Below are 27992 nucleotides of genomic sequence, written 5' to 3' on the forward strand. Positions count from 1 at the left end.
CATGAATATGATTTGAAATGTACGTGGATGTCGATTGTTTTAGCGAAGTTAACGATTCTGTGCCATTGTCATATCGGACTGGCAACTGGAAATTAGTTAAAAATGAGGTAGCTAACTGACTAAAATTATAAAAAGTGCCTCGCGGTAACTCAATGTACCACTTGGCCGCGAGACCAATTAGAGTGCGCTGGAAAAGTCTAAGACGGATTGAATCATCTGTGATGGAGTTAGATGCAAACCAGAGGTGGTAAGTCATCACATGGTTCGACGGGTCCTCTCCTGATTTACCTTCGAACTTGGGAATGTCACTGGGCAACTTATTCGGCATTGGCGGCCAAAACGGAAGATAATTAATGGGATCATTCGTTAGGCGCGACAAGTCAGGAAAGTCCAAAGTTGCGATAAACGGTAACTGCCAATTAGGATCCCTAAAACTCTGGGTCATGAGACCAGCCCCAGGAGGAGGATATCCAGGATAACTAGGAATAGGAATCGCGTTCGGGATATTGTATCCTCCCAGAAAACCAGGATTAACCGAACCGTACTGGGGTTGTTGAGGTTGTTGATAAGTGTACACAGGATACGGTTGATACTGATAAACTGGCTGCTGGACAGCAGGACCGAATTGGTACTGTCCCTGGTACGGTTGATAGGTGAATTGTGGTTGAATTGTGACAACTGTACTTAAACCAGGTTGTCCTACAGGCACCTGAACCGAAGTTTGAATCGTAGATCCAGATGGTGGTAAAGATGTCTGAGGAGTAGATACAGGAATATTAGAAACCGGAGTTGTCGATACTCCAGAAGTAGGTGGGGTAGATTGAACAGATGTAGTGGCAGTTGTAGCAGTCGTTTGAGGCGGAGTACGAGGTGTACTGGGCCCAGGCTGAGAAACTACCGAAGGTACAAAAGTTTGAATGTTAGACTGGACTGGTTGCTGGGGTGTACTAGAAACTAGGGGTTGTCCAATTTGAGATGACAACTGTACACTTGGCTGCAACACCTGTTGGGTTTGCGATGGATCCCACACTATATTCATTCCGGGGTATTGACCCATAACAGGTTGAGAATATTGAGGACCATAACCGGGTTGAGGGTAGGATTGATAATTGAAAGGTACATTTCCCGTTCCTTGAACATACATTTGACCTTGGGGTGGTTGGAAACCTTGGTTCGAGTATTAACCTTGGGGTTGATACCCTTGAGGCACATACTAATACTGGGGTTGACCTTGAGGTATAAATTGATACTGGGGTTGACCTTGGGGTACATATTGAGTCTGGGGTTGACCTTGAGGAACGTACTGCCCCATAGGTATGTACTGTCCTTGAGGTTTCCCCCTAGATGCAAATTGTGTACCTTCAGGTTGCCCCCCAGGCATTAATTGAGGCTGCCCCCCAGGCGGTAACTGGCCACCTTGAGGTTGAGGATTGGGAATAGAACCTGACATCATAAGAATGTCTTCTACGCTCAACGACTTTGTACCATTGCTTCCAGTTAATAACCCTTGCTCAATGGGTTGAGGAGATGCTCCCAAAAAAGTACCAGAAAGAGACTGATACCCAGAGGGAACAGATGGACCGCCGTACAAAAAAGATTTGGGCGATTGAGTAAACATGGACGACTGTCTTGACATATTTACGGGAGTATAAAAACCTCTAGGTGTTGAGTGATAAGGAGCACGAGGTGGTGAAAAACTTAACCCTGAGTTTTCTAAATAATTAGTCAAAGAAAGATACCAAGAACTACTCCTAGGTGGACTATAAAAAATTGATTCACGCTCCCTTAGTTCAATGACAGGTTGATTTTCAGGGATAGGGATGCCTACTTCTTCTTCTTCTGGAGAAAGTTCTTCAATAGAAATAAGTCTAGAAGGAAGATCTTGAGTGATTACTCTTTCTACCCTAGGTGAACCAGGACCACTAAAAGCTGGAGAAACAAACCCCGATGTCGGAGTAGCAGCAAATTCACTTTCAGGCTCGGATATTTCGGGTTCTTCACCTATATCACTAGTAGATGAAAAGCTACCAGTGACTTCGGAGATAGACACTGACTGTGGATTATATTCTGCTACTGGCGTTTGAAAATCAGGATGTACTATCAAAGAAGATTCTCCTTCTTCTGGTGACCCAACTCTACTGTCTCTAGGAGTTACGAGGACTTTTAAGCCTTCAAGTTGGCTCGGTACTTCCTCAGGAGGTTGGCCCCGAAGTCTATGGGACTTCCTCAGTAACTTAGCCACGTTTATAATCTCAGGAGACTGGCCCCGAAGTCTACGGGACTATCTTGGTAATTCAGCCACAGTGAAATACTTTTAACTACTTCACACGCAAACAAAGTAAAATCTCAATAAAAAGCACCTAAGGTCTCTAAAGAACCAAACAAATTTGAATCACACGCCTAAAGAATCTAGGAGATCAAACATACACAAACAATAACTTTCCGGATCGAAAACACTAGTTGGTGATGAAATCCAACGTCACAGAGTTCAGTACAGAAATGGCAGTTGGAACAGTTACCCCGACAACCTGCTTAATGAATAGACTGGCACAAGTTCCTCCACTTAACCATCTCGAGTGAAGTGAACCCCCCAGAAAATCCAAGTGAGTCTAGCCGACGTCTGCTCCAGGTACAGTGCGATCTTCCCACCACTGTCACCTCAGGAAGAGTCCTAAAGAATATGGCCACTAAGGTTACCAACTGAGACAAATACACCTGGGGGAACAGTCTACGATCCGATACGCACACAAGGGAAGAGTAGCAAGCTCAATCCCCTTGAAGGCTCCTTGACATAATCCAAGGTTTACCAACAAGTGACCCCAGGCTCCTCGACAATGGTTAATCCGAGGTTTACCATTTTTAATAAGTGAATATCTGGTGTCGTTCCCAATGAGGAAGGATTGATTCCCACACTGGTTCGGACACGATCTCGTGCTTCTCCTTTAAGAGGAGCTTTCCCAGAGCATAAGTGCAACAATTGGATTTCTTCCCTACCACAAGATACAGCTACTTGTTTGTTTTTACTGTCTTGCAGAGTTAATTACTCTCCTACTTCAAGACACTAGCCTAAGCTAAGTTTGTGTATCAGAGCCCTAGAAATAAAAATGTTACTAGGTGAATTTTACTTTAAGCATTAATTTTAGTGGTTTTTGTTTAATTCCAAAGGTGCGGAGATGAAACTCGTGGTATGAAGACTCGACTCAAAATCACTAAAAATGCACCTAAGATGATCTAAACAATCTTTTTCTCTTCGATGAACTTCTAAACTAAGAAAGAGTTTGAGAATGCAAAAACTTTGTAAACAAAAATCTTTCTCAATTAAACAAATTAAAAGAAGAGCTTTTCCTTTCCAAAGCACTCAAAACGAGACAACTAATTATTTCACAAAAATTTCCCTTTTTCGTTTCAAAGCATTCAATCACTACAAAAACAAACTTTTTCAAAAGAGATTCTTTTATATTTTTTGCAAAACACTCAAAACTAATGAAAATGACTAACTTTGAGATCTACAAATTATAAAAACCTATTTGAAGTCAAAGCCTACTAAAAGTCTTTTTTAAGGATGTTTTACTCAGCTAGATGCAAGCTAAGGACTAATTTATGCAGAATCACAAATCAGTCAAGAACAACCAATTTCGTTTTCTTTTTGAAAATGAAAATCCAAACTTCAAATACAAGCTTTTCGAAGCTTTGAAATGAGCAAATACAAAGCGGATTCCTCAACAAGGGGAGATCTCATACATGGTCAAACTCATAAGAAAGCTGGTAGACACTAAGGTGATCTAAAGTCCCTACACCTTCTAAGCTCAGAGCCACTACACAACCAAAATGAAAAACAAACCCAACAAGCAAAACTCCTAGGAATTTCACCTAAAACCCTAACACTAGTGAAATTAAACCAAGGAAAGTTTTTGACAGGGTACACGCAGGTCTGGGCAATGGATAAAACATATAAACAAATTCTAAAATGATAAAAGAGAGAAAAATTTAAAATTTTTCAAAATTTTGACAGGGTACCCAGGTAGCCTGTTTACACAGGTGCGTTCACACTCTGTGCACAAAGCAAAAGCGCGTACAGGTACGCACTGTGCTTAACTCAGAGGGTGCGTACTTCTCCCAAAACTATGAAAAATAAAAACTAACTCAAAATTAACTAAATCCACCCAATCCCACAATCATCAAGCCAAAAACAGAAACAAAAATAGAGTTTCTCAGGTGAAAGTATAAACAAGGAAAACAATCGATTCCCCAGTGGAGTCGCCATTTTGTCACACAGAATAAGTCGATCTTGCGGACAAGATAGACCTTCCTAGAATCTAAAGAAGACCTAATGACAAGCAAACCAACCAGACACTAAATTTCTCTAAATAAGATTTAATAAACAATAACAAACAAGTGTTTTTAGGGCCTACCTTAGGTCCAACGCTAGCTTGTGGATGCCTTCGCTCCTTTGATCCAAATGAGCTCCTCTTCGCGAATCTGCAAACACAAACAAGGCAAACAAATTAAATAGCACCTGAAAAGCCAATAGCATAAAACATATTTAACATGACAGTCAAGGAGTCCATGAAACAAATAACATAAGATAATTGTTGAGAAAAATGAGTTTGATTGTATTAATTCAAAAGAAGAAGAACCTTACAACCTTTGCCTTGACGCTGTACAAGCTCCTCCCAGGGTCCAGCAAGAAGTCTCCTCTACTTTGACAAGTTTCACTCACTCCCCAATGAAACCAAAAAGGTATGTGATCTCTCCTCTTTAGGCTTAACTAGGAAGTCTTGATTTCACCAGCATTTACCCTAAAAAATGTTCAGCTTCTAACCTCTCTAGCAACCAGCCTAATGCCTGTATTTATAGTGCAATGGAGGGAGGTTACTAGATCCTCCTTCAAAGGGATAAAGCCCTCCTTCAAAGGGATAGCTCCTCTCATCAAGGGATTAGCTCCTTCTCTTTTGGGATGCATGAACCACCTCAGAGTGAACAATCCACGTCAAAATTCCTTCTAGAAACCTCTAGAATTAACCCAAAGTGAGTTTTTTAAGATAAAACTTGCGCCTTTTGACTTTCACAGGGGTCCGCACCTACACCGTTAGGGACAGAGCGGGCAAGTACGCAGCTTTTGTACACAGAAGGTGCGGGACCGCAGGTGACTATGAGAGAAAGTGCGGAACCAGAGTTACATTGATTTTTAATGTCTTTCTCTCATTTCCAAAGCTTGATTTGAAGAGCTGAGGTCTGAGACTTGCTTAGGAGGACAGTACAAGTGATGATAGACCCATACTGGTTGCAAATAATCATGGTGACAATATTTTTGTGTAACAGTCACAAAGGGTATTCCGCCCTTAGTTTTGTAAAGTAAGTTCGGTTGTAAGAGATCTACCCATGGTCCATGGACCTTGAGACTGTATAAAAAGATCTAAGCTCTAAGTAGTTAGATATAGAGAAGGATTGATAGAAGAAGTAAGAGAGTTGTAGCTTTAGAGCGAGAAGTCTAAAGTCTGGGGTTATACCGTATGTAGAGGCTCTACAGCTGAGTGCGCAGAGGCCTAGGGTAGAAGTCCGCAGTTGAGTGCATAGACCCTTGAAGCTTTGTGCGCAGGGTGAATAGTGTCTGTAATACTGGGAAGATATTAATAAAAGGAGTTATTTTGCAATTTCTGTGTATTTGTTCTGTTGATGGGGTTTTGATATTTCGTGTATAAATTTCCTTTATTATCTTATATGGTGCATGAATGAATTTTTGAAAATAGCAACAACAAATGCTAAATATAGAAGTGATAAATTTAGTACTGCTATAAATAGCATTTTTGGATACCTTCCTATTTTAGTCAGTCCCTAAACTAAAATAGAGAAGTAAAATTCGAATTTGATCTTAGTAGCTATTTGTAAAATAATTGATTAATTCATCATGAGTTAATTAGTTGTGGAAAATAAAACATGAAGTCTATGTGAGGACATGCAACAGTTTCTCCATTGGTTGAGGAATTTATCCATCAGTTAAAGAGATAAGGATGAGTTGTAATTAGTTGGTTCAGTTAACTGAGTCAAGTCCAGTTAGATTAGTTCAATAGTTTGTTGAACTAATTGTGAGTTCAATTAGTTAATGCATGCATGCATGTAACTTCTACACTTTAGATAACTGAACTTTCTCTCATAAATAACTCATGCATGTTAATTCAGTCAGAGACCGAGTTGAGATCAGGTGATGGGATAGTGTACTATCAGTTGTAGGAATATTCCTTGGAGGATATCTCTTGCATGCAGAAGTAATTCATTCCTTGAGGATTGTGTAGTTACTTCTTCAGTTTAGTGAGTGTGAATGAGGCCAATTCACACAGGTGGCATCACTGGACCCAAGGAAAACTGCACAAGAAAATAGGAGGCTTGGAGGGCTTGAGGAAGACATATCTTGTGTGTATTCAGTCTGTGAGTTGTATTGTTCTATTGCAGAGAGAGCAAGATAGCTTGTGAGCTAATTCTTTTTGTAATCTAAACATATTTCCACTTGTATGATATTACAGAGATTGGGGTTTTAGGCTGAGGCTTTCCCTAGGATTATTCTTCTGTGTTCATGTGTGATTGCTTTCTCTTTCTTAGTTATATTTGTTCTATTGATCTTGCTCATATTCGATTAAGCTTCCGCAAAGTTTGTTGTAGAAGTAGATCTTGTATTTTGCTTTAGTATATTACATAATCTTTTGATCTACAGTGGGAAATTCTACATGGTATCAGAGCAAAGGTGATCAAAGGATAGAATGATATACAAGAATAGAGAAGTTCAAAGTTTGTGGTTCTTGAATACAGAAATCGAGTTCTTATCACATCTCAATTTCATCAATGGCGTTCAACGGTTTAAGACTCGAATATGCTCTTTATGGCAGTTCGAATTATATAGCCTAAAAGGATCGCATGGAAGCAGTATTAGAGGATAATGATCTAAATGAATTCATTGATCAAGTAGTCCCCAAGCCGACTGATGCTACTGAATTGGCAGAATGGAAGAAATGTGTGGCTAGAGCAAGGACAATCCTTCTGGAGGGAGTTCGAGACCACATAGTCTCGAGTCTCCATGGGAAGGAGACACCATTTTCGATGTGGAAAACATTGAAAGATCTATATCAGAATAGCAGCGATCAGAGGAAGCTGGTGCTGAAAGACAAGATTCGGAAAATCAAGTGTGAAAAGGGCGACATGATCTCTACATATCTGAACAAGCACACCACCTATAGGGATGAGCTTGGAAGTGTAGGGATCACGATAGCCGATGATGACATGGTGAGTCTTGCACTCCTCGGTCTTCCTAAGAGCTGGCATAGCTACCAAGAATCGGTTAATGGAAGAGAAAAACTTCCAGATTGGGAACAACTTTGGTTGGATCTGATGCAGGAGGAGATAAGAAGAAGCACCAGAGATGGATCCTCATCGAAGCAAGATGATGAGGAAAATATAGCCTTAGAAAGTAAGGTGAGGAAGGGGAAAGGAAAGGCGTCCCAATCCAAATCTAGTTCTTCCCATGGTGGGAAGAAGTTTGACAAATTGAAAGTGTGATGCTTTCATTGTCATGAAGTGGGCCATTATGCTACAAATTGTCCACACAAGAAATCCAAGAAGGGTTCCTCAAAGGGATCTAATGGTGAGGCACTAGCCTCACAGTTTGAGTTGGATTTCTCTCTTATCACATGCATGGTTTCATCCATGGTGGGATGTGTCTGGTACCTGGATAGTGGAGCTTCTTTCCACATGTCAGGTGACAAGAATTTTTTTAGTACCTTGGAGGAGAAGGATCTCCAGATGCGCATCGAGATGGGCGATTATGGAAAGTACCGTGTTTCAGGTGAAGGTACGATTGTGTTTCAAAGGGAGCATGTAGCTCCTCTCACCCTGAGTGATGTTAAGTATGTACCAGGTTTGAAGAAGAATCTTGTGTCCATTACTATGCTAGAAGATAAAGTCTATGATGTAGTATTTAGCAAAGGAAAGGTATTCTTGAGGCATATCGGCACTAGACAGACAAAGCGAATAGAGATTCGAGTTAAGAATATCTACAAGCTAGAGTTAGATGAATGTGCTACTTTGAGTTCCAAAGCTGAGATGGTGAAAAGCCAAGATTTTGGTGAGCTATGGCATAGAAGATTGGGCGACTTGCACCATGGAGCCCTGAATATCATGCAGCAAATTTCTACGGGATTATCCAAGGGAAAACTGGAGCAGACGAATACATGCAAAGGTTGTACCTTGGGTAAGTATGCGAAATCTTCCTTTTCGGATTGAGATAGTAGAGTTGGAGAAATCCTGGAGCGAGTTCACTCAGATGTTTGTGGACCATTCTCTACAGCCTCCACCGCTAAACAAAGGTACTACGTTATTTTTATTGATGATTTTTCTCGTAGATGTTGGATCTACTTTATGCAAAGAAGGATCAGACCTTCTTGATGTTTTGTGAGTTTAAAGCCTTGGCAGAGAAAGAATCTGGAAAGAAAATAAAAGCCTTGCATAGCAATAATGGTGGAGAGTATGACTCCCAACAGTTTAAGGACTTCTACGCTGCAGAAGGAATTAAACGGGAGTTGATGACACCCCATAACCCACAATAGAATGGGGTGGCCGAAAGGAAGAACAGATCGATTATGGGAGCAGCTCGAGCGATGTTGCATGACCAAATCCTACCACTACATTTGTGGGCTAAGGCATGCAATACAACAGTATACTTGTAGAATAGAAGCCTGCACCGTATACTGGGAATGAAGAAACCTATGGAGGCCTTTTCCAGGAAGCGACCAGATGTGAGTCACTTTAGAATCTTTGGATCATCAATTTACTGTCATGTGACCAAAGATGCCTAGAAGAAGCTAGATCCCATAGCTGAGTTGGGAATACTTGTGGGGTACACGGATACACCCCACAACTATCGGGTGTACTTGCCTACTAGCCAGAGGACTATGGTACGCAGGGGTCTGAAGTTCAACAAGCAGAAAGCCATGCAAGTATCACTTGAGAGGGAGATCAAGTTGCATGAAGATGAGGAACTTTCAGTTCCTAAGGAGGAAGAGCCTCAGATTGATGCGGAGCAGCCACATGCAAAGGATCTAAGAGTGGAGACATCCACTCATGCTGATACTTCTAGAGATGGGCAGAAATGCTCAAGGGAAGCTGACAGGTTGATGCTGGATGCACGGGAGAATGTGGACAACCATCTTCTCAGTGCAGACAGAGGAGGTTGCCCGCGCGGTACATTGCTTACATGGCCCTGGTTGGGGAGTGTGTAGATTCCGAGCCTTCTTCATTCGAGGAGGCAGTGCAGCAGCCAGTCTGGGTTGATGCAATGGTGGAGGAGTACGACTCCATCATGCGGAATTGTGTTTGGGATGTTGTCCCAAGACCTTAGGACAAGTCAGTGGTGAGTTCCAAATTGATTTACAAGGTAAAGCAGGCAGCTGATGGTAGTTTTGAGAAACATAAGGCAAGGTTTGTTGCCCGTGGTTTCTCACAGGTCGAGGGGATCGACTACGATGAGACTTTTTCTCCCATAGCAAGGTACTCATCAATTAGATCGATGTTTGCACTATCAACTCAGATGGAGTGGAAGACCCACCAAATGGACGTGAAGACAACATTCCTCGATGGGAATATTGAGGAGGAGGTGTACATTAAGTAGCCAGAAGGTTTCGAGACCTTCGATCGTGAGTCGCATGTGTGTAGACTCAAGAGGGTTCTGTATGGGTTGAAGCAAGCACCACGTACTTGGTACATCACGATCGATAGCTATTTCACTAGGTTGGGCTTCACCAAGAGTGAAGCAGATGCGAACCTTTACCACATCATGGTATAAGGTAAGCCATTGATCATTGTTCTTTATGTCAATGATCTGATTTTGACAGGTGATGATCAGCTGATCCAGTCTTGCAAGGAGGACCTTGCAAGACAGTTCAAAATGAAAGACATGGGTCTTATGCACTACTTTCTAGGCATGGAGGTGTGGCAGAGAGATGGAGAATTTTTTGCGTCTCAAGGCAAGTATGCCAATGAGATCCTCAGGCAGTTCTATATGGAGAAGTGCAAACCCATGTAGACTCCTCTAGCTGGGAACTGGAGGAAGGATGAAGCTACTTTAGGTGAGGTAGTAGTTGCTACTGTTTATTGGTAGCTGGTGGGTTCACTTATGTTTCTGGTGAACACACGACTTGACTTATGCTTTGTGGTGAGCCATCTGAGTCAAGCTATGGTTTAGCCTACAAAGCTGTTTTGGAAGGCCGCGAATCATGTGCTGAGATACCTCAGAGGCACATCTCTGTTTGGATTGTGGTACAGACAGACAGAGGGAGTGAAGCTTCAGGGCTTCACAGATGCGAATTGGGGAGGGCGTCCATCAGACCGGAAGAGCACTTCTGGATGAATCTTCAACCTTGGTTCAACTGCAGTTTCCTAGTATAGCATGAAATAGAGATCAGTTGCACTTAGCTCAGCAGAGGCTGAATACATGGCTGCTAGTTAGGCTGCACGTGAGGCCATTTGGATGTGGAATATTCTAGTGGGATTGTTTGGTCAGAGGATGGATCCTACAGTGATTTACTGCGATAATTAGAGTTGCATCAAACTCTCTGAGAATCCTAGTTTTCATGACAGGTCCAAGCACATAAATATCCGATATCACCATCTTCGAGAGTGTGTGGTCAAGAGGATCATGTTTTTGTTGTATGTTTCGACCAAGGAACAAGATGCAGATATTTTGATGAAGGAATTGTCAAAATTCAAGTTCGGGTTCCACAGAGACAGGATTGGGGTTATTGATAATCCCTTTCTTGTTGAGAGGGAGTGTTGAAAATAGCAACAAGAAATGCTAAATATAGAAGTGCTAAATTTAGTACTGCTATAAATAGCATTTCGGGATACCTTCCTATTTTAGTCAGTCCCTAAACTAAAATAGAGAAGTAAAATTCGAATTTGATCTTAGCAGTTGTTTGTAAAATAATTAATTAATTCACCATGAGTTAATTAGTTGTGGAAAATCAAACATGAAGTCTATGTGAGGACATGCAATAGTTTCTCCATTGATTGAGGAATTTATCCATCAGTTAAAGAGATAAGGATGAGTTGTAATATTGAGTTGTAATTAGTTGGCTTAGTTAACTGAGTCAAGTCCAGTTAGATTAGTTTCAAATAGTTTGTTTAACTAATTGTGAGTTGAGTTAGTTAATGCATGCATGCACTTAACTGCTGCACTTTAGATAACTGAATATTCTCTCATAAATAACTCATGCATGTCAGTTCTATCAGAGACCAAGTTGAGATTAGGTGATGGGATAGTGTACTATCAGTTGCAGGAATATTCCTTGGAGGATATCTCTTGCATGCAGAAGGAATTCATTCCTTGAGGATTGTGCAGTTACTTCTTCAGTTTAGTGAGTGTGAATGAGGCCAATTCACACAGGTGGCATCACTGGACCCTAAGGAAAACTGCGCAAGGAAATAGGAGGCTTGGAGGGCTTGAGGAAGACATATGTTGTGTCTATTCACTCTGTGAGCTATATTGTTCTATTGCAAAGAGAGAAGGATAGCTTGTGAGCTGATTATTTTTGTAATCTAAACATATTTCCACTTGTATGATATTACAGAGATTAGGGTTTTAGGCTAAGGCTTTCCCCAGGATTATTCTTCTGTGTTCATGTGTGATTTCCTTTCTCTTTCTTAGTTATATGTGTTCTATTGATCTTGCTCATATTCGATTAAGCTTCCACAAAGTTTGTTGTAGAAGTAGATCTTGTATTTTGCTTTAGTATATTGCATAATCTGTTGATCTACAGTGGGAAATTCTACATGAATGAAATTACATTGAATAGAACACAATCACGAATATCTGTTTACTCGGTGATAAATTTAATTATTTGACAAGATAAGCAGATCACTTGGGATAATTGAGGAATATTCCCTGCATGCTGTTGTAGGTTTTAACCCTGTACAGAAATTACCTGCATACGAATTCTTAAACAAAGAAAATAAACAATGCGAGAGCATAACCCATAAAACACATATGCACAGAGATTTTTCCCTGGATCCCAAAACCGGGACTACCAGCTTGATTTTTCATTATGTTCCTTTCAATGTTACAATACATATTTATACATGCCGAAGCATCCAATACCATGGACCGAAAACCACCGCGTCCAATACCATGGACCGAAAACCATTGCTTCCAAAAAGCATGTGCGAAAATCATGCACAAAACCATAGGTGGGTCCGCCCAACCTAACATATGGTCCAAAACCATAAAGTGGGGTTACGGGTGCCCTTCAAACCCCCTATTAACTACGTGGAAAGAATATAACACAACCCAACAATCTCCCACTTGTTGTTTTCTTTCCACAGGGGGCCACAGGAGAGCTTAGTCATTTTTTCAGCCCTAAGATTCCCATTGCATCTCTACACCAAGAGAACTTCTCAGAGCTCACATATTTTGTCAATGCATCTGCAGTATTCTTCAAAGTGTCCACCTTTACCAGCAACACCTTTCTATGTTCTATCATATCCCTCACAAAGTGATACTGAACATCAATGTGCTTTGTCTTTGAATGATAAGCAGGGTTCTTTGCCAAGAAAATTGCACTTTGGTTGTCACAGTCTATTCTTATAGCTCCCTGTACTAACCCCATACTTGAACACAATCTTTGCAACCAAACTGATTCCTTTCTTGCATGAGTGGCTGCCATGTATTCTACCTCTGTAGTTGATAGTGCCATTACAAATTGTTTCTTACTCATCCAACTGACTGCACCTCCAAATAGGTTAAACACATACCCACTTGTAGATCTTCTCTGATCCAGATCTCCAACCCAATCTGCATCAACAAAGCCATGAATATCCAACACTCTGTCCAATCCTGGTCTTCCTTGGTATCACAAACCATAATCACTAGTGCCACGCAAATACCTGAAAACCCGCTTCACTGCTGTCCAGTGCTCCTTCCTAGGTTTTGACATAAACCTGCTCAATACTCCCACTGCATGTGCAATGTCTGGTCTAGTACAAACCATTGCATACATCAGGCTACCCACTACACTTGCATATGGAACACGGGACATGTCCTCTTCCTCTTCTTGTGTCTTGGGACACTGTTCAGCAGATAACCTCACACCTACAGGAATAGGAACCTTCACCGGTTTACTATCCTGCATATTAAACCTCTGGAGTATTGTCTCGACATACTTCCTCTAGTTTAACCAGAGCTTCCTCTTTGACCGATCTCTTTTAATTTCCATGCCCAAAATATAGTTTGTAGCACCAAGATCTTTCATGTCGAATTTGGAGGACAATTTGGTCTTCAAATCCTGGATAATTTCTTTGTCATTTCCAACCAACAACATGTCATCCACATATAAGACCAGATAAATAATACGGTCACCAATTAATTTAAAATACACACAATGATCTGCTTTGCTTCTGGTGAAGCCAAGTCCCCGTATAAATGTATCAAATTTCTGATACCACATCCTTGGTGACTGTTTTAACCCATACAAAGACTTCTTTAACTTGCATACCAGTTCTTTCTTACCCTTCACCGCAAAGCCTTCAGGTTGCTTCATGTAGATTTCCTCTTCCAAATCCCCGTGAAGAAATGCTGTCTTCACATCCATCTATTCTACCTCAAAATCAAAAGCAGCAGCAACAGATAAAAGTAATCTAATAGAAGTTACCTTGGCAACAGGAGAAAAAATATCACCAAAATCAATTCCCGGCACCTGGGAATAACCTTTTGCTACCAACCGAGCTTTGTATTTCTCCACCTTTCCTTCTGCATTTGTCTTCTTCTTGAACACCCATTTGCTGCCAATGGGTTTCCTTCCAGTCGGCAACTCCACCAGATCCCAAGCCTCATTTTTGTGCAAAGATGCCATTTCATCGACCATGGCCTCTTTCCAGAGTTTTCCATCCTCTGAATCCACTACTTCCTTCACAGTTCTGGGATCATTATCAGTAACAGACAAAGCAAAATTTGAACTAAAAGCAGATGGACTATACCTTTCTGGCTGCCTTCTTTCTCGAACTGATCTTCTCACAGCCGGAGTTTGTGGCTCTTCATCTTCTGATTCCTCCTCCGCTGCAGAGTCTGATTCTTCTTCCTTTGGCTCTAACTCTATCTTCTCAGGTTCCTTTGGTTTGACTTCATGTTGAATAACATCTTTTACCTCTCTGAACAACACATCTCGGCTGTACACAACCTTCTGTGTGACTGGGTTCCAAAGCTTATAACCCTTTAAACCATGCTTATACCCAATAAAGATGCACTTTTCAGATTTACTATCCAACTTGGTTCGTTTCTCCTTTGGAACATGTACATATGCATCACATCCAAATACCCTTAGATGTGAAAGAGAGGGTTTCTTACCAGTCCATACTTCTTGTGGAGTCTTATCCTCCAACGCTGATGAAGGTGATCTGTTGATCAGGTAACATGCAGTATCCACCGCCTCTACCCAGAATTCCTGTCCTAACCCGGCACCACTGAGCATGCTTCTTGCCCTTTCCATCAACGTCTTGTTCATTCTTTCTGCGACTCCATTTTGCTGAGGTGTATATGGAGTAGTCTTCTACTGTGCTATACCACACTTCTTACAAAATTATTCAAATTCCTTGCTGCAAAATTCTCCTCCATTATCTGCCCTCAGCACCTTTATCTTCTTCTCTGTCTGATTTTCCACCAGAGCCTTAAATTCTTTAAACCTGTCAAAGACTTCAGATTTCTTCTTAAGAAAATATATCCATGTATTCCTTGAGAAGTCATCTATGAATGATACATAGTACACAGACTTACCCAGTGATGGAACCTTCACAGGTCCAAACACATCACTGTGCACAAGCTCTAATATCTGTTTCGTCCTCTTACCACCAGAGGGGAAACTCACCCGATTCTGCTTCCCATATACACAATTTTCACAGAAATCAAAATCCAGAGAGCTATTATTCATACCTTTACCATGAAGTATTCGAAGGCCCTTCTCTCCAATATGTCCAAGCCTTTGATGCCACAACATGGTTTTCTCTCCAGAGACCACTAGATTCTCTACTCCATTTTCAGGAACCATATAACTATTGCACCCATCAACAACAGCGCTACCTTGCAGCTTATATAGAGTTCCAATCCAAACTCCCCGCATTAATATCAGTGCTCCTCGAACCATCTTGCAGGTATCTTTCTCGAACACCGTCTTTACACCTGCATCATCCAACTTGCTTACAGAAATAAGATTTCTGGCCAATGCAGGAATATGTAGAACACCCGGAAGTGTTCTAACCCTTCCACCTTGCAACTTCAACTTTACTTTTCCGCGACCAATGATTCTAGCCTTCCTATCATCTCCTAAGAAGACATCACCACCATCATATTTCTCATACTCGCAGAACCACTCTCTATGGGGAGTGAAGTGAAAGGATGCACCCGAGTCAATCAACCATGCCTCATGATCTACATGTGTACTTGAAGAAGCCAGGTACACATCCCCACCTTCATCTGAGGTGGTTTTCGCCTTTGCAGAAGGAGCATCATCAGATCCATTTCCTTTATCAGGAGCTTTAGATTTACAATCCCTTCTGAAGTGCCCTTCCTTTTCGCATTTCCAGCACACCACCTTTGTAGGTTTTCCTAGAGATTTAGATCTCCCTCTAGATTTAGATCTCCCACTCGATGACTTATTTTTGTTTCTGTTCTGGTACCGTCCTCGTACAGACAAGGCATCACCATTATGGTTGTCCATATTTTTTCGTCTCATCTCCTCCGTCAGCAAGGCTGAGACTATTTCATCAAACTGCAAAGCAGTTGCATTGCTACCTATTGCAATAACCGGACTATCCCACGAATCTGGTAGAGAACACAATAGACTGATGCACTTATCTTCATCTGAAATTTTAATATCAACAGATAATAACTGACTTACCACGGTATTAAACGCATTCAGATGCTCTGTCACTGAGTCTCCATCTTTCATCCTTAGGTTATACAGCTTTTTCCACAGGAACAATTTGTTCACCAGAGACTTAGATTGGTACAAAGTCCCTAACTTGACCCACAAAGCCTTTTCCGTAGCTTCCCCTGATACATTCAGCAATACTGAATCCGAGACACACAATCGTATTGTGCTCTTTGCCTTCCGATCCAACTTCTTCCATTCTTCATCGGTCACTCCCGATGGTTTAGTACCCGGATCTAGCGTGATCCACTGATCTTTATCCACCAACAGATCCTCCATCTTGAGTTTCCACAACTCAAAATTCTGACCATTGAACTTCTCAATCTCTATCTTTCCACTGCTCGCCATCTTCTTTCACCACTAGAATCGATCTTGCAGATCTCCCACTGAACAGGGTCTACCATAGGCCCAAGCGAAACCCCTCAGCAACAAAGGCGTCCCCTTGAAGCCAAAATAGCTCTGATACCAAATGTAGGTTTTAACCCTGTACAGAAATTACCTGCATACGAATTCTTAAACAAAGAAAATAAACATTGCGAGAGCATAACCCATAAAACACATATGCACAGAGATTTTTCCCTGGATCCCAAAACCGGGACTACCAGCTTGATTTTTCATTATGTTCCTTTCAATGTTACAATACATATTTATACATGCCAAAGCATCCAATACCATGGACCGAAAACCATCACGTCCAAAAAACATGTGCGAAAATCATGCACAAAACCATAGGTGGGTCCGCCCAACCTAACATATGGTCCAAAACCAAAATTTTCCGGGGCGCTACCCCGGACCCCATAAAGTGGGGTTACAGGTGCCCTTCAAACCCCCTATTAACTATGTGGAAAGAATATAACACAACCCAACAGCTGCCATAACAGCGCGAAAGTAATCGAGCCACAGGTTAGGGATGCGCGAAGGTCGACCGTACACTTTCGTGAAGATTTTGAAGGTTAGAATAAAGGGTTTGCCTTACAAGCCCTAGAGCAAGATCACTTGCACGAAGGTAGGGATAGAAGAGATCAAACGACATCTCAACCATCTCAAGGGTGCAAAAACTTAGTTCCAATATCCCCCCATACTGCTTCGAGTGAGACTTTGGTCCACGCTCCGCGGGCTAATGTCGAAAGGGCCAGTAGTGTAGGGATTTGTTTGGCTGATTAACATTGAACATGGGTTAGGCCCCCTCAAGCCAACAAATGGTTCCGTTGTTGGGACCAGAATCTGCATAAGAGATGTGTGATGTTGTATCACTGGATTCCAACTAAGAAGGAGATTGGAGACTGGTTGGATAGAAAAATCCATGAATTCGCGGCATAGGAGAACAGAAACCCGCGACTGATAAAGAAACAGTGGTTGGACCCATACCTATATATAAAGATTCATGAGATCTTTTTATGCTATTTCCCTATTGAGCTATACGAGTGGATCGTGAAGCTAGTAGATAGCCAAGGAAGGTGGAAACTTGACGGTCCTATTGTGTGGACCCAAGAGCTAGTGGGAAGGTTGGAATCATCAGAGGATAAGATCGCCCGCGCTGTCGATTATTGGCTCAATCGCGTCATAGGAGGAATTTTCACTGAATTTGCGGTTGACACCTCAGTCAGCTATAGCGAGGCGGAGCGACGCTTTTTCAAAGGACTGCGAGGTAAGTACATAAAATCTTTGAATACTTGGATTAAAATGTTGTTGTGTGAAAAACGGGTTATGCAGCTACCTTGATGTTCAGGACTACGCGAAGTGGGAAAATTTAAGAAATAAGGGTCCAGAGTATAGCCCCTTGATTTCACCTCCGCGAAGGGATGAAGAAGGGATAGCAAATGTTTCTCCGCGAAGTGCTATTCAGTTAATAAGACAAGGATTCCCGTGAATACCACCTCCGCCCACACCACCTCTGACTTCACCACCATTTCCTCCAAATTCACCCGTACCACCTCCACCTCCACCGCGGTTCAGTATGGAAAATACAGAGAAGTTTCCTTTGTTCAAAGGCCTGGGAAATGAGGACCCGGCCCAATTCTGGTTCATTGTAATGGCTGTATGGGAAGCTCAAGGTGTTACAAATGATCATATAAAGAAGGCAACACTGATTAGCGCTTTGCAAGATCGCGCGCCAACCTGGTATATTAAGTACTCTAACGATAACTCGAATGCTGGAGTAGCAAATATCCAAGTAGCACTAAATAGGGAATTTAGCAGGCCTAAATATGAGGCGTAGTTGATTGTGTGATTCAAAGAGATTGCGATGCAACTAGGTGAGACACCTTGGGAATTAGATCAGAGGATGAAATTTACAATCCATGAAGCCAACATGAATTTGACAGATAGACAACATCGTGAGTGGTTTGCGGCTTTGCTACTACCACACTTAAGGAGTGTTGTCGCAACAGAAGGTAACAACTCAGGCAGAGGCCTTGGAGATTGCCATGAGACTACATGAGACTCCGACGCAAGATCCTAATCTAGGAGTTCAACAGTTCCATGAGAAGCTGAAGAATATGTGCCTTGAGATGCAAAGTTTGAAGCAGGACATGATGGTTTGACTAGAGGTACGTGAGGAGGTATAGTTCTTGAAATGTAAGAGTCAGGGTCATGGCAAAGACCATTACTCAGTCTTTGTGAATTACCTTGCAGGAGGAGGACTAATGCCTTTAAGGTTGGAAGCTCAAGCAGGGCCTAGCACAGGACTTGCATTATGGTGCGTTATCTGTCAAGTAGCTGGAAAACATGCTACCAATAACTTTCACTTGCTACAGAAGTATGTACAAGCACCACAATAGCTATTCTGCAACTTTTTTAGGTCAGTAGGACATGATGAGTGTACTTGCAGGAGCTATGAATTGATGATGGATAGAACTCCCACCTATAGGGTTTAGGCCGAAACGCGACCCCTTGACCAGAATGCAGGGATGGCGCGGACATGATTTTAGGGGCACGGATGAGGTCGAGCCGGAGGAGGACTTGGTAGAGGTCATGGATAGTTGCTACAATTGCAGAGGACTAGGACACTGTGCCTGCGATTGCACTAATCCAATGCATCGGTCGTGAAAGTATTGCACGCTATTTGATCATGAAGCAGAAGGATGTCCTACATTGATAACTAGGATACGAGACAAAGGGGCACTACCACCTCCACCAACTCAGAACCTGCAGATGATGAGGTCTGAGCCGTGCAAGGAATATTCGAACATAAATATAGTGCTCAGGAGTGGGATCGCGACAGGCGATGACAAGGGGAAACAACCAAAAGATAGTATATGGGTTCACAAAGCCCCGATGAAAGAGGCTGAGTTTGATTTGGAGCGTGCCCATGAAACCTTCATGGAAGCTAAGAAGAGCTTCATTGAGGCCTCCACCTCAGAAAGCAAGGATAAGCCTAAGCCGGATATGGACCCTTCTATGATCACAACTTTCCTGGAAACCTGTATGAAGTTACTGTGTGATAGTAGGGCTGTGAAAGGGTTACAGGAACTCATCAATAGATGCATTGGGACTGCGTTAGGTGAGCCACGTGTAGTACGAAAAATTGACAAGCATAAAATGAGGACGGGATGGGAGATGAGACTGGTCGCACAAATAGGAAAGTATGAAATGGATCAGGTCATTTTGGACCTGGGGTCAAATGCGAATGTCCTACCAAAACAGATTTGGGACAATCAACAAAAAATCATCTCCATGGGGAGGCTGGAGGGGGTGACTGTGGACATTGAGGGAGAAAGCGCGCTAGCGGATTTTGAAGTAATAGAGATAGTGGATGATAACAATCCCTACCCTGTGCTCCTAGGAATTGAATGGGCTACTGATATGAATGGGGTAATCAATCTGAAGAAGTGAAAGATGATCTTTGAGAAGAAATCACTACGCGTGATAATACCCCTAGATCCTATTGAAGGATCGCGCAATACAGAACCAATCCGCGATTATGAGAGTGATGATGATCTAGATTGCATCTATAAGATAACAATGCAAGACCAAGACTAGGTGAATCCCACCGCGGATGGACGGATTACATGGGATCGCGAGAGTTCCTGCACTTTGGACTCCAAAGAAGAAATACAACATTGGTAGAATCGGTTACACGAAGTAACTACGCTAAATTGCAACATGATGACCCAGTCACTGTGATGTGTGTCATCAGAGGCAAGAAATATGCCTATTTATGATGGTCTAAATGAGGTAGATATCTTTTTGGATACATTTGAAAGGGAGGTACCAGAAAAGCAGCGCTTCCAGGCCTTGGATTGGGCACTGTGCACTATGCCCACAAGATGGTGGGGTACGCACAAGGGAAGATTTGATGATTGGCGTGAATGTAAGAGGATGATGAGAACATGATTTGGGAAGCTTAAGATGTGACTAGTAGACAAGTATGATGGGCAGAATGATCCGTGTGTGCATTTGGCCAAATGGACACGGGCTTATGGAGAAAAGCCCCAACTTGAGTGGGTGCACCTGCTCTGTCATACCCTAGATGTTATCCCAATGAATTGGTATATAGAAACAGAGGTCCACCATGGGACAGGCGACTGGGATATCATACACGAAGGATTCATGTTGACATTCAGTTTTGAGGATAGGTTTGACAGTATTGGTGAAGCACTACAAGAGGTGAAAGCAGCCATTTTTAGGATACTACAGGATCCTTTAGACCTAATTCAGGCTAAATGGGTTACTCAACTGAGTCACGCGCTTGAATGTTATAATGTAACTACTGAGGATGAGGATGAGGATCCGCGGAAGATTAACATTCTAGAAACAGAAGGCTACCGTGAGGTTCAAGGACCACAGATTGAGAACCCTGATATAACCGCGTCGGTGAAAACAAAACAAGTGAACATTAGTACGGAGGCAGAACCCAAATTCACGAAGATTGGAAACTACTGGGACAACACGACAGTGGATAATATCACTGAATTTCTCTGTGAATACCAGGACTTATTCCCTACCAAGTTTATAGATCTGAAAGGAATAATTGGAGACCTAGGTGTGATGAAGATCACATTAAAGCCCGACACAAAGCCAATTAAGTAAAAGTCTTACCACCTCAATCCGAAATACAAGGAGAAGATCTTCTTAGAGCTAGACAATATGCTAGCGGTATGCATCATTGAGCCTGTGGAAGAATCCGATTGGGTAAGCCCAATGGTGGTGCAAGAGAAGAAGCAGAAGGATGAGATAAGGATCTACGTGGATCTCAGAAAACTGAATGATGCTTGTGTGCATGATCCTTTCCCAACTCTGTTCACGGATGAAGTGTTGGACAATGTAGGTGGCCAGGAAGCATATTCATTCACTGATGGGTTCTTTGGGTACCACCAAATCAAAATCGTGTCGAAGGATAGGAGAAAGACAACCTTCGTGACTGAGTGGGGTTGTTTTAAATACATTGTAATGCCATTTGGATTGAAGAATGTGCCTACAATCTTTTCGCGCGTGGTTGTTGCGGCATTCAAGGAATTTATTCATAAGTTCCTGGAGGTATAGTTTGATGACTGGACTGTATTTGGGCTAGTTAAGCGCCACGTAGCAAGCTTGCACATGATGCTGGATACTTGTTGAAGATACCAAATCGCGTTCAATCTCAAGAAGTGTTTGTTTTTCATTCCTTTTGGGAACCTATTGGGGCATGTGGTTTGCAGATAAGGGATAATGGTAGACCCCACAAAGATCGTGGTGATACTGAACTTGGAAGCACTGAAGAGTGTGAAACAGCTACGCGTCACTCTGGGACATACGAGATATTAGGAAAAGTTTATCAAAGGCTATACCCAGATCACCGTACCGATGGAAAATTTTTGAAGAAAGATGTCACGTTCTGCTGGAATGATGACTGTAAAAAAAGCTTGGATATATTGAAAGAAAATATGGTTACCATGCTGATTCTAGTCTTCTCGGACTGGAAGAAAGAGTTTCACGTACATGTTGACGCATCATGTATAGCGTTGGGGGCAGTACTAACACAGGATGGAGGAGAAGTCTTGGACGATCCTATCATGTTCGCATGCCGCAGATTATCCAAAGCATAGAAGAATTATTCTACCACTGAACGCGAGGGGCTAGCTATGGTGTATGCGCTCCAGAAGTACCAACACTGCTTGCTAGGAGGCTATTTTAAGATGTATATGGATCACTCTGTGTTGGTCAATAAGCCTGTGTTTGGGGGGCACATCTACAGATGGCTCTTATTGTTCCAAGAGTACGATTTGAAGTTGTTGTGAAGCTTGGATGATTGAACGTGGGACCAGACCATCTGTCGTGCATCGAAATAGGGGAGGAACCTACTAACTTGGACGAAGGATTGCCTGACGCACAACTATTTGCAGTGTGTGTCGCAGATGGTCATTTTTAGGATATAATACACTTCCTAACAACAAGAATTGCACTAGAAGGATACTTTTTCTAGCAAAAGAAGGAGTTAGTTCTGCGCGCAGCAAATTTCTCTATCATTGTTGGGCATCTGTACAAGATGGGGACTGATGAGATATTGCGATGATATGTACCTAAGTTTGAATGAAGCAGCATCCTCGTGGATGCTCATGGGGGCACCATGGGAGGACATTATGCAGGGAGAGCAACCACACAGAAGATTCTACGCACAGGGTTGTGGTGGCCAACCCTTCATCAGGATTCAAAAGCATATTGCAAGGCATGTGATGTATCTCAAAGAACAGGCGGGCCATAGTGGAGGGATGAAATGCCTTTGAATCCACAAATGACGTTGCAACCTTTCGAGAAGTGGGCCATACTAAAAATCAACCTTGGTAGCAAGGCTAGCGAGGGCCTACACTCTTTGGAAACTTACCTTCTCAAAACCAACAATACCCTTCTCAACCTCATACAACATTCCAACATCCACTACAATGATAATTGTCATCCAGTCAACCTCCTTAAAGACCATCACAATTACCTTTCTAGAAAATACCCAACCCAAATAATAATAAAGCAGTATAACCCACATGAACAATTGAATTCCTTCATTTCCAACATATGTCCCAATGATTGTAAATACATTCACTTATGTCTGGGAAAATCGGTACATGACAATCCTTCCCCCATTATCCAAGTAAAATATGATTAGGAAGATCAAGCTAAACTGGATCATTGTTGGGTCCTTCATTTTTTTTGACATTTTTGATCAATTTTTGCCAGAAATGAGCTATGGAGTTGACCAAAAAAAGCAGGAAGAGTAGATGGAAGAATAGGTCAGATAGTGGGACCATAAAGGAAGAAAGTGGTAAGCGAATTAAGAAAGTAGTTACCTTGGGACTTGGCAAGGCTGTGGAAGAAGGATTCATATACCAGGTTTGAAGAAATCAAAGTGGAAGTTGACCAAAACACTTGATTTTGTTGAAGGGATCAAGTTGGACTAGATCAAGCGAGCGAGATAAAAAAAGTGGATGAAATATATAAAAGCCTCATGGATCAAGTTGAAGAAAAAAGAGGGAGAGTTATGTCGGCATGTTGTCATAATGAGATTTGAGTCTTTCTGCATGTATTGTGAATGTAATTCACACTGGTTTTGTTTCATTTTGGTACAAACTTGTGTAGATCTTGCATAATTTTGCAAATATGCATTGTAATGGTTTGGATATTGATCTAATATAATGAGAATGTTGTGGGGATTTTAATTAGATGTTTTGTGTGTGAATGTTCTATTATGTATCCCCTTTAAAAAAATTATGATGCTTGAATAAGTATTTTGTTATATATTTGTATATGGTGTGCAAGGTTATTTGGGCTTTTTTTGTACTTAAACAAATGATAAATAGTGCATGATCCAAACTTAAACAGGAAGGCAACAACTTACAAATATAATCATAAACACAGAGATGCAACCAAAAAAAAAAAAAAAACTTCATTTCATTAATAGAAAAATATTGAACTATGCTTACAAACATAATGGAAATAAGATAAATTGGGCGATGGTAGCTTATCTCTGAGAAGATATGTGGCGGCTACATGCCTCTGAATTATGTTACAATGAGGCTCAAGGGCCTACTTATTATTGGAAAACATGAGAAATCCAAAAACAACCAAAACCATAACCCCAGGAGATGTAACACCAAGTGTTTGTGGGCCCCATTGGGGTTAGTTGGGCAACCAAATTCCCGGGGTCGTAACTTGGTCATATTATCTTCGTTTGGCGCGTACGATACCTTGTTGGAAAGATCTCTTTGATTACTATGATTTTTGCCACAGGATCCAATCTATGGCTATTGGCCTACTGCTAACCCTAAAAAAACGTCGTTTAGGGGGTCAAAACTACTACGGAAGTTCAGGACCTTAAAAACTGCTAAAAATAGTAAATGTTGAAATGAACAAGGAAACATATGAAACTAACTGGGGGGTCTAGGTGGAATATGGGGGTGGCCACCAATATCCATTTGGATCATTCGTCCCCCCTTAGGAAGAAATGGTCCCCATTGCATACAGAACCTACATGAGGTGAGGAAATTTCTATTGAACCTAATCCTTGATGAACCACTTACCCTAGTGAAGGAGGCCTACTTTGACAACTCGATATAGATGTATCCTTTGTTGGTGAGTGTTCTTGATCTATGTGTCCATGATTTGATCAGTTATGGCATGTTTCATGCAGTCTGGGTTGAGCTCTGTTGGTGTGTGATGTTCTGCAATGTCAGTTGTGTCGAATAATGGTGGAAACTATGGCTGAAGGTGATCTACATTGAACACTGGGTGCAAACCATGGAATGGTGGGATGCTGAGCTCGAAGGCATCATCACCGATGGCCTTGGTGATGGTGTATGTCCCATATTAGAGTGGGCAAAGCTTGCGGTGGGGTCCAGCAAGGCACTCCTTCTACAAATGTAGCAAAAATTTGTCACCCAAATGGAACTTGTGCAACACTCAATGCTGATCATGGCGCTACTTGTACTTAGCATTGGCTTTGTCCAATATATCATGGACCTAGTGGAGGATGTGTTGAATGCACTCAATGAAGTTGTTAATCCTTTCAACTTTGGACTAAACGTGAGCCGAATCTACTTGAGTGGCTAAAAATGGTATGGCCACATCAATGGGGCATAATATCTAAAAGCCCAACCCTACCTAAAAGGGGTTGTGGCCTGCTGAGCTATGGAGAGATCTGTTGTAGTTGTGTTGGAAATAGGGGATACTTTCATCCCACGTGCGTGGATACTTCGATTTGTACATGCGTAAAATATGTACAATCATCTTGTTGACAACCTCTGTTTTGCCATCAGTTTAGGGATGGAAAGTCATGGACTTAGTAAGTTTTGTATCCAACATCGAGGAGAGACTTGACCAAAATGCACTCAGGAATCTGTTGTCCCGATCTAAGACAATGGATTGTGGGATCCCAAAGTGTACCCATACTCGCTTAAGAAGAGCTTAGCATTGGCCTCTACTATGATACTCTTATTGTAGGCCACCATGATGGCCATCTTAGAGAATTTTTTGACAACCACGAAAATGCAATCATTGTCATGCTTAGTAGAAGGAAGGCCCGACATGTAATCCATGGAGAAAAATTCCGAAGGCTAGCTAGGAGTAGGTAGAGGAGTATACAAGCCTTGCTTCTTGATGGTTAGTTTGGCAATGGCACAGGCGGTGCAGGATCTAATGTACCTATGAACATCCTGAGGAAGTTTTGGCCAATAAAAATACTTCTGCAATACCACCACTATTTGGTCTACTCCGAAATGTCCAGCGACCTGACTCTAATGTGCCTCTAAAATCATCTTGGAAAACTCACTTGAAGGAACATAGATGTGTCCCAGGTGGCATAACAGTGCATCCTGAAGGTGAAAATTTGGAACTTGCTTCCCTTCCAGGAGTGTTTGGTATATGCTGCCGAATTCTAGATCGCTCTTGTAAATATGCGGCCACCCTAATGTCTCGTGCCCACAGGAGTCAAGCACAATGATCAATGCCATGAACGGTGGTCAGCTGAGGCAATCAACAACATTATTGTGTTGCCCGTATTATACTTAATGTTCAAATGGAACTGTTGCAAATAGATGGACCATTTTTTATGGCGATCATTCTGCAACTTCCCTTGTGTCTGTATGAATTGTAGAGGTTGGTGGTCTGTGTGGATCATCGTTTCCTTCCCTAGAATGTAATGCTTCCATTGACGACAGGCCTACACAATAGAATACATTTACTTTTCATAAGTGGGGTACTTTTATACTGTGACCGAAAGTGTCTCATTGTGGTATTCCACTAGATGCCCATGTTGAGTAAGAACAAAACCAATAACATAATTGTCAGAGGCATCTTTCTCAATATCACGTGGTTGTTGCAAGACTGGTAATGTGAGCACTAGTGCAGAACAAAGGTGATTATTCAACTCAAAGAACACTTATTTTTGGGTTTCTGACCAAAAAAACTTTTCTTTCGCTCCACCCTTGGTGACATGACTTCAAGGCCAAGTGAAATGAGAGAACCCCAACATGAACCTATGGTAGAAATTAGCATGGCCCAAAAAGTTGTAGAGCTCTATTAGAGTGGTTGGGGCTGGCCAATCCTGAATGAGTTGTATCTTAGATGGGTCCACATGTACACCTTTCTCATTAATGATGTACCCCAGATATTGAACCTGGTTCAGGCCAAAGGTGCATTTCTCTAAGTTAGCACAAAGCTTGTGTTGGTGCAGGGTTTGAAGGACCTGTCGAATATGGTGGAGGTGATCTTCCCAACTTCGGCTAAAGATCAAGATGTCATCTAAATACACCACCATGAATGCATTGGTGAAGGGTCGCAAGATGTCATCCATCAGTCTCATGAAGGTTGCAGGGGCGTTCATCAATCTAAACGACATGACCAATCATTCGAAAAGGTCCTCCTTAGATTTGAAGGAAGTCTTCCACACATCAGAGGGTTTGATAGGCTCCTGGTGATAACCTGACTTCAAGTCAATCTTGCTGAAATATTTGGCCCCCTTGAGTTGGTCTAAAAGGTCATCAATCCACGCGATTGGGTTCCTATTCCAGACAATGATCTTGTTCAATGCTTGATAGTTAATATAGAGCCTCGAGGTCCCATCCTTCTTCTGTACCAATACAATCAGGCTCCCACAAGGTGATGAGCTTTGCTTGATGTGTCCTTTCTGCAATAGTTCCTCAATCTTCCTCTTGATCTTATCGTTCTCGAGAACAGAGCATCGATAGATCGGTCCATTGGGCAGTGATGCGCCTAGGGTCAGATCGATGGAGTGCTTGACCCGAAAGTGCAGAGGTACCCCTGTGAGTGAGGCGAAAATATCCCTATACTCCTACATGACCTTTTCCATCTGTTGCTGCTGTGCAAAGGAGTCTTTCCTGGAAGCCGTGGCCACAACCTTCTTCTTTCCCTGGGGGTGAATCATAAGGAAAAAAAAATTCCTGGTCTAGGAAATGATCTTACTGTATTTCTTTGTAGTGATCAATGCATGCAATAATTTGAATCCCAACACTATCTAAACTCCCCACTAACAATTAAGAATTCTCAGCACGTCTCAGGTGAGAATTTCCTGCTTTGTGGAAGAATGAAAATGTTGGTGTCGCACTAGACTACTACAAAGCCTTTTGTTGGAAACTAATGGTAGAACCCTATGTCTTCATGATAAAACTTTTTTCCAACAAATGGTTCCATTGCCAAGTCCTAAAGAACTATGAGGGGATCGAGATCATGGTCTTGAGGATTCTCAAGGATATCATTTAGGAGTGGTCGTATGAGAAGTTTGATTCATTTAACCTAAAACAAGGTCAGGTGAGGTAGAAAAACTTAGATTGGGTTACGAAGGAAATCCTATTTGCAGAACCTATATGTGATCAATACAGTAGTTTTTGGTGTAAATTTCCTGAGGAATTATATAATTGGTTGAGTATATTGCGGCTCAAAGAAGGAATTGGACGTCATGGCTGAATATTCAGAAATTGGACCACAATTGGTTTGGTTGCATTACACTAGCTAGATACTAAATTAACTAGAGATGTTGAATTTTGGATCCAAGCGACTTAGAAAGGTTACATTATTGAATTTCCTATGGAAAACCATGAGTCCTTCTCC

The sequence above is a fragment of the Pinus tabuliformis genome, chromosome 4_1, assembly GCF_031772625.1.
Source record: "Pinus tabuliformis cultivar Carrire ecotype Pingquan chromosome 4_1, CPIR1, whole genome shotgun sequence".
Lineage (NCBI taxonomy): Eukaryota > Viridiplantae > Streptophyta > Pinopsida > Pinales > Pinaceae > Pinus > Pinus tabuliformis.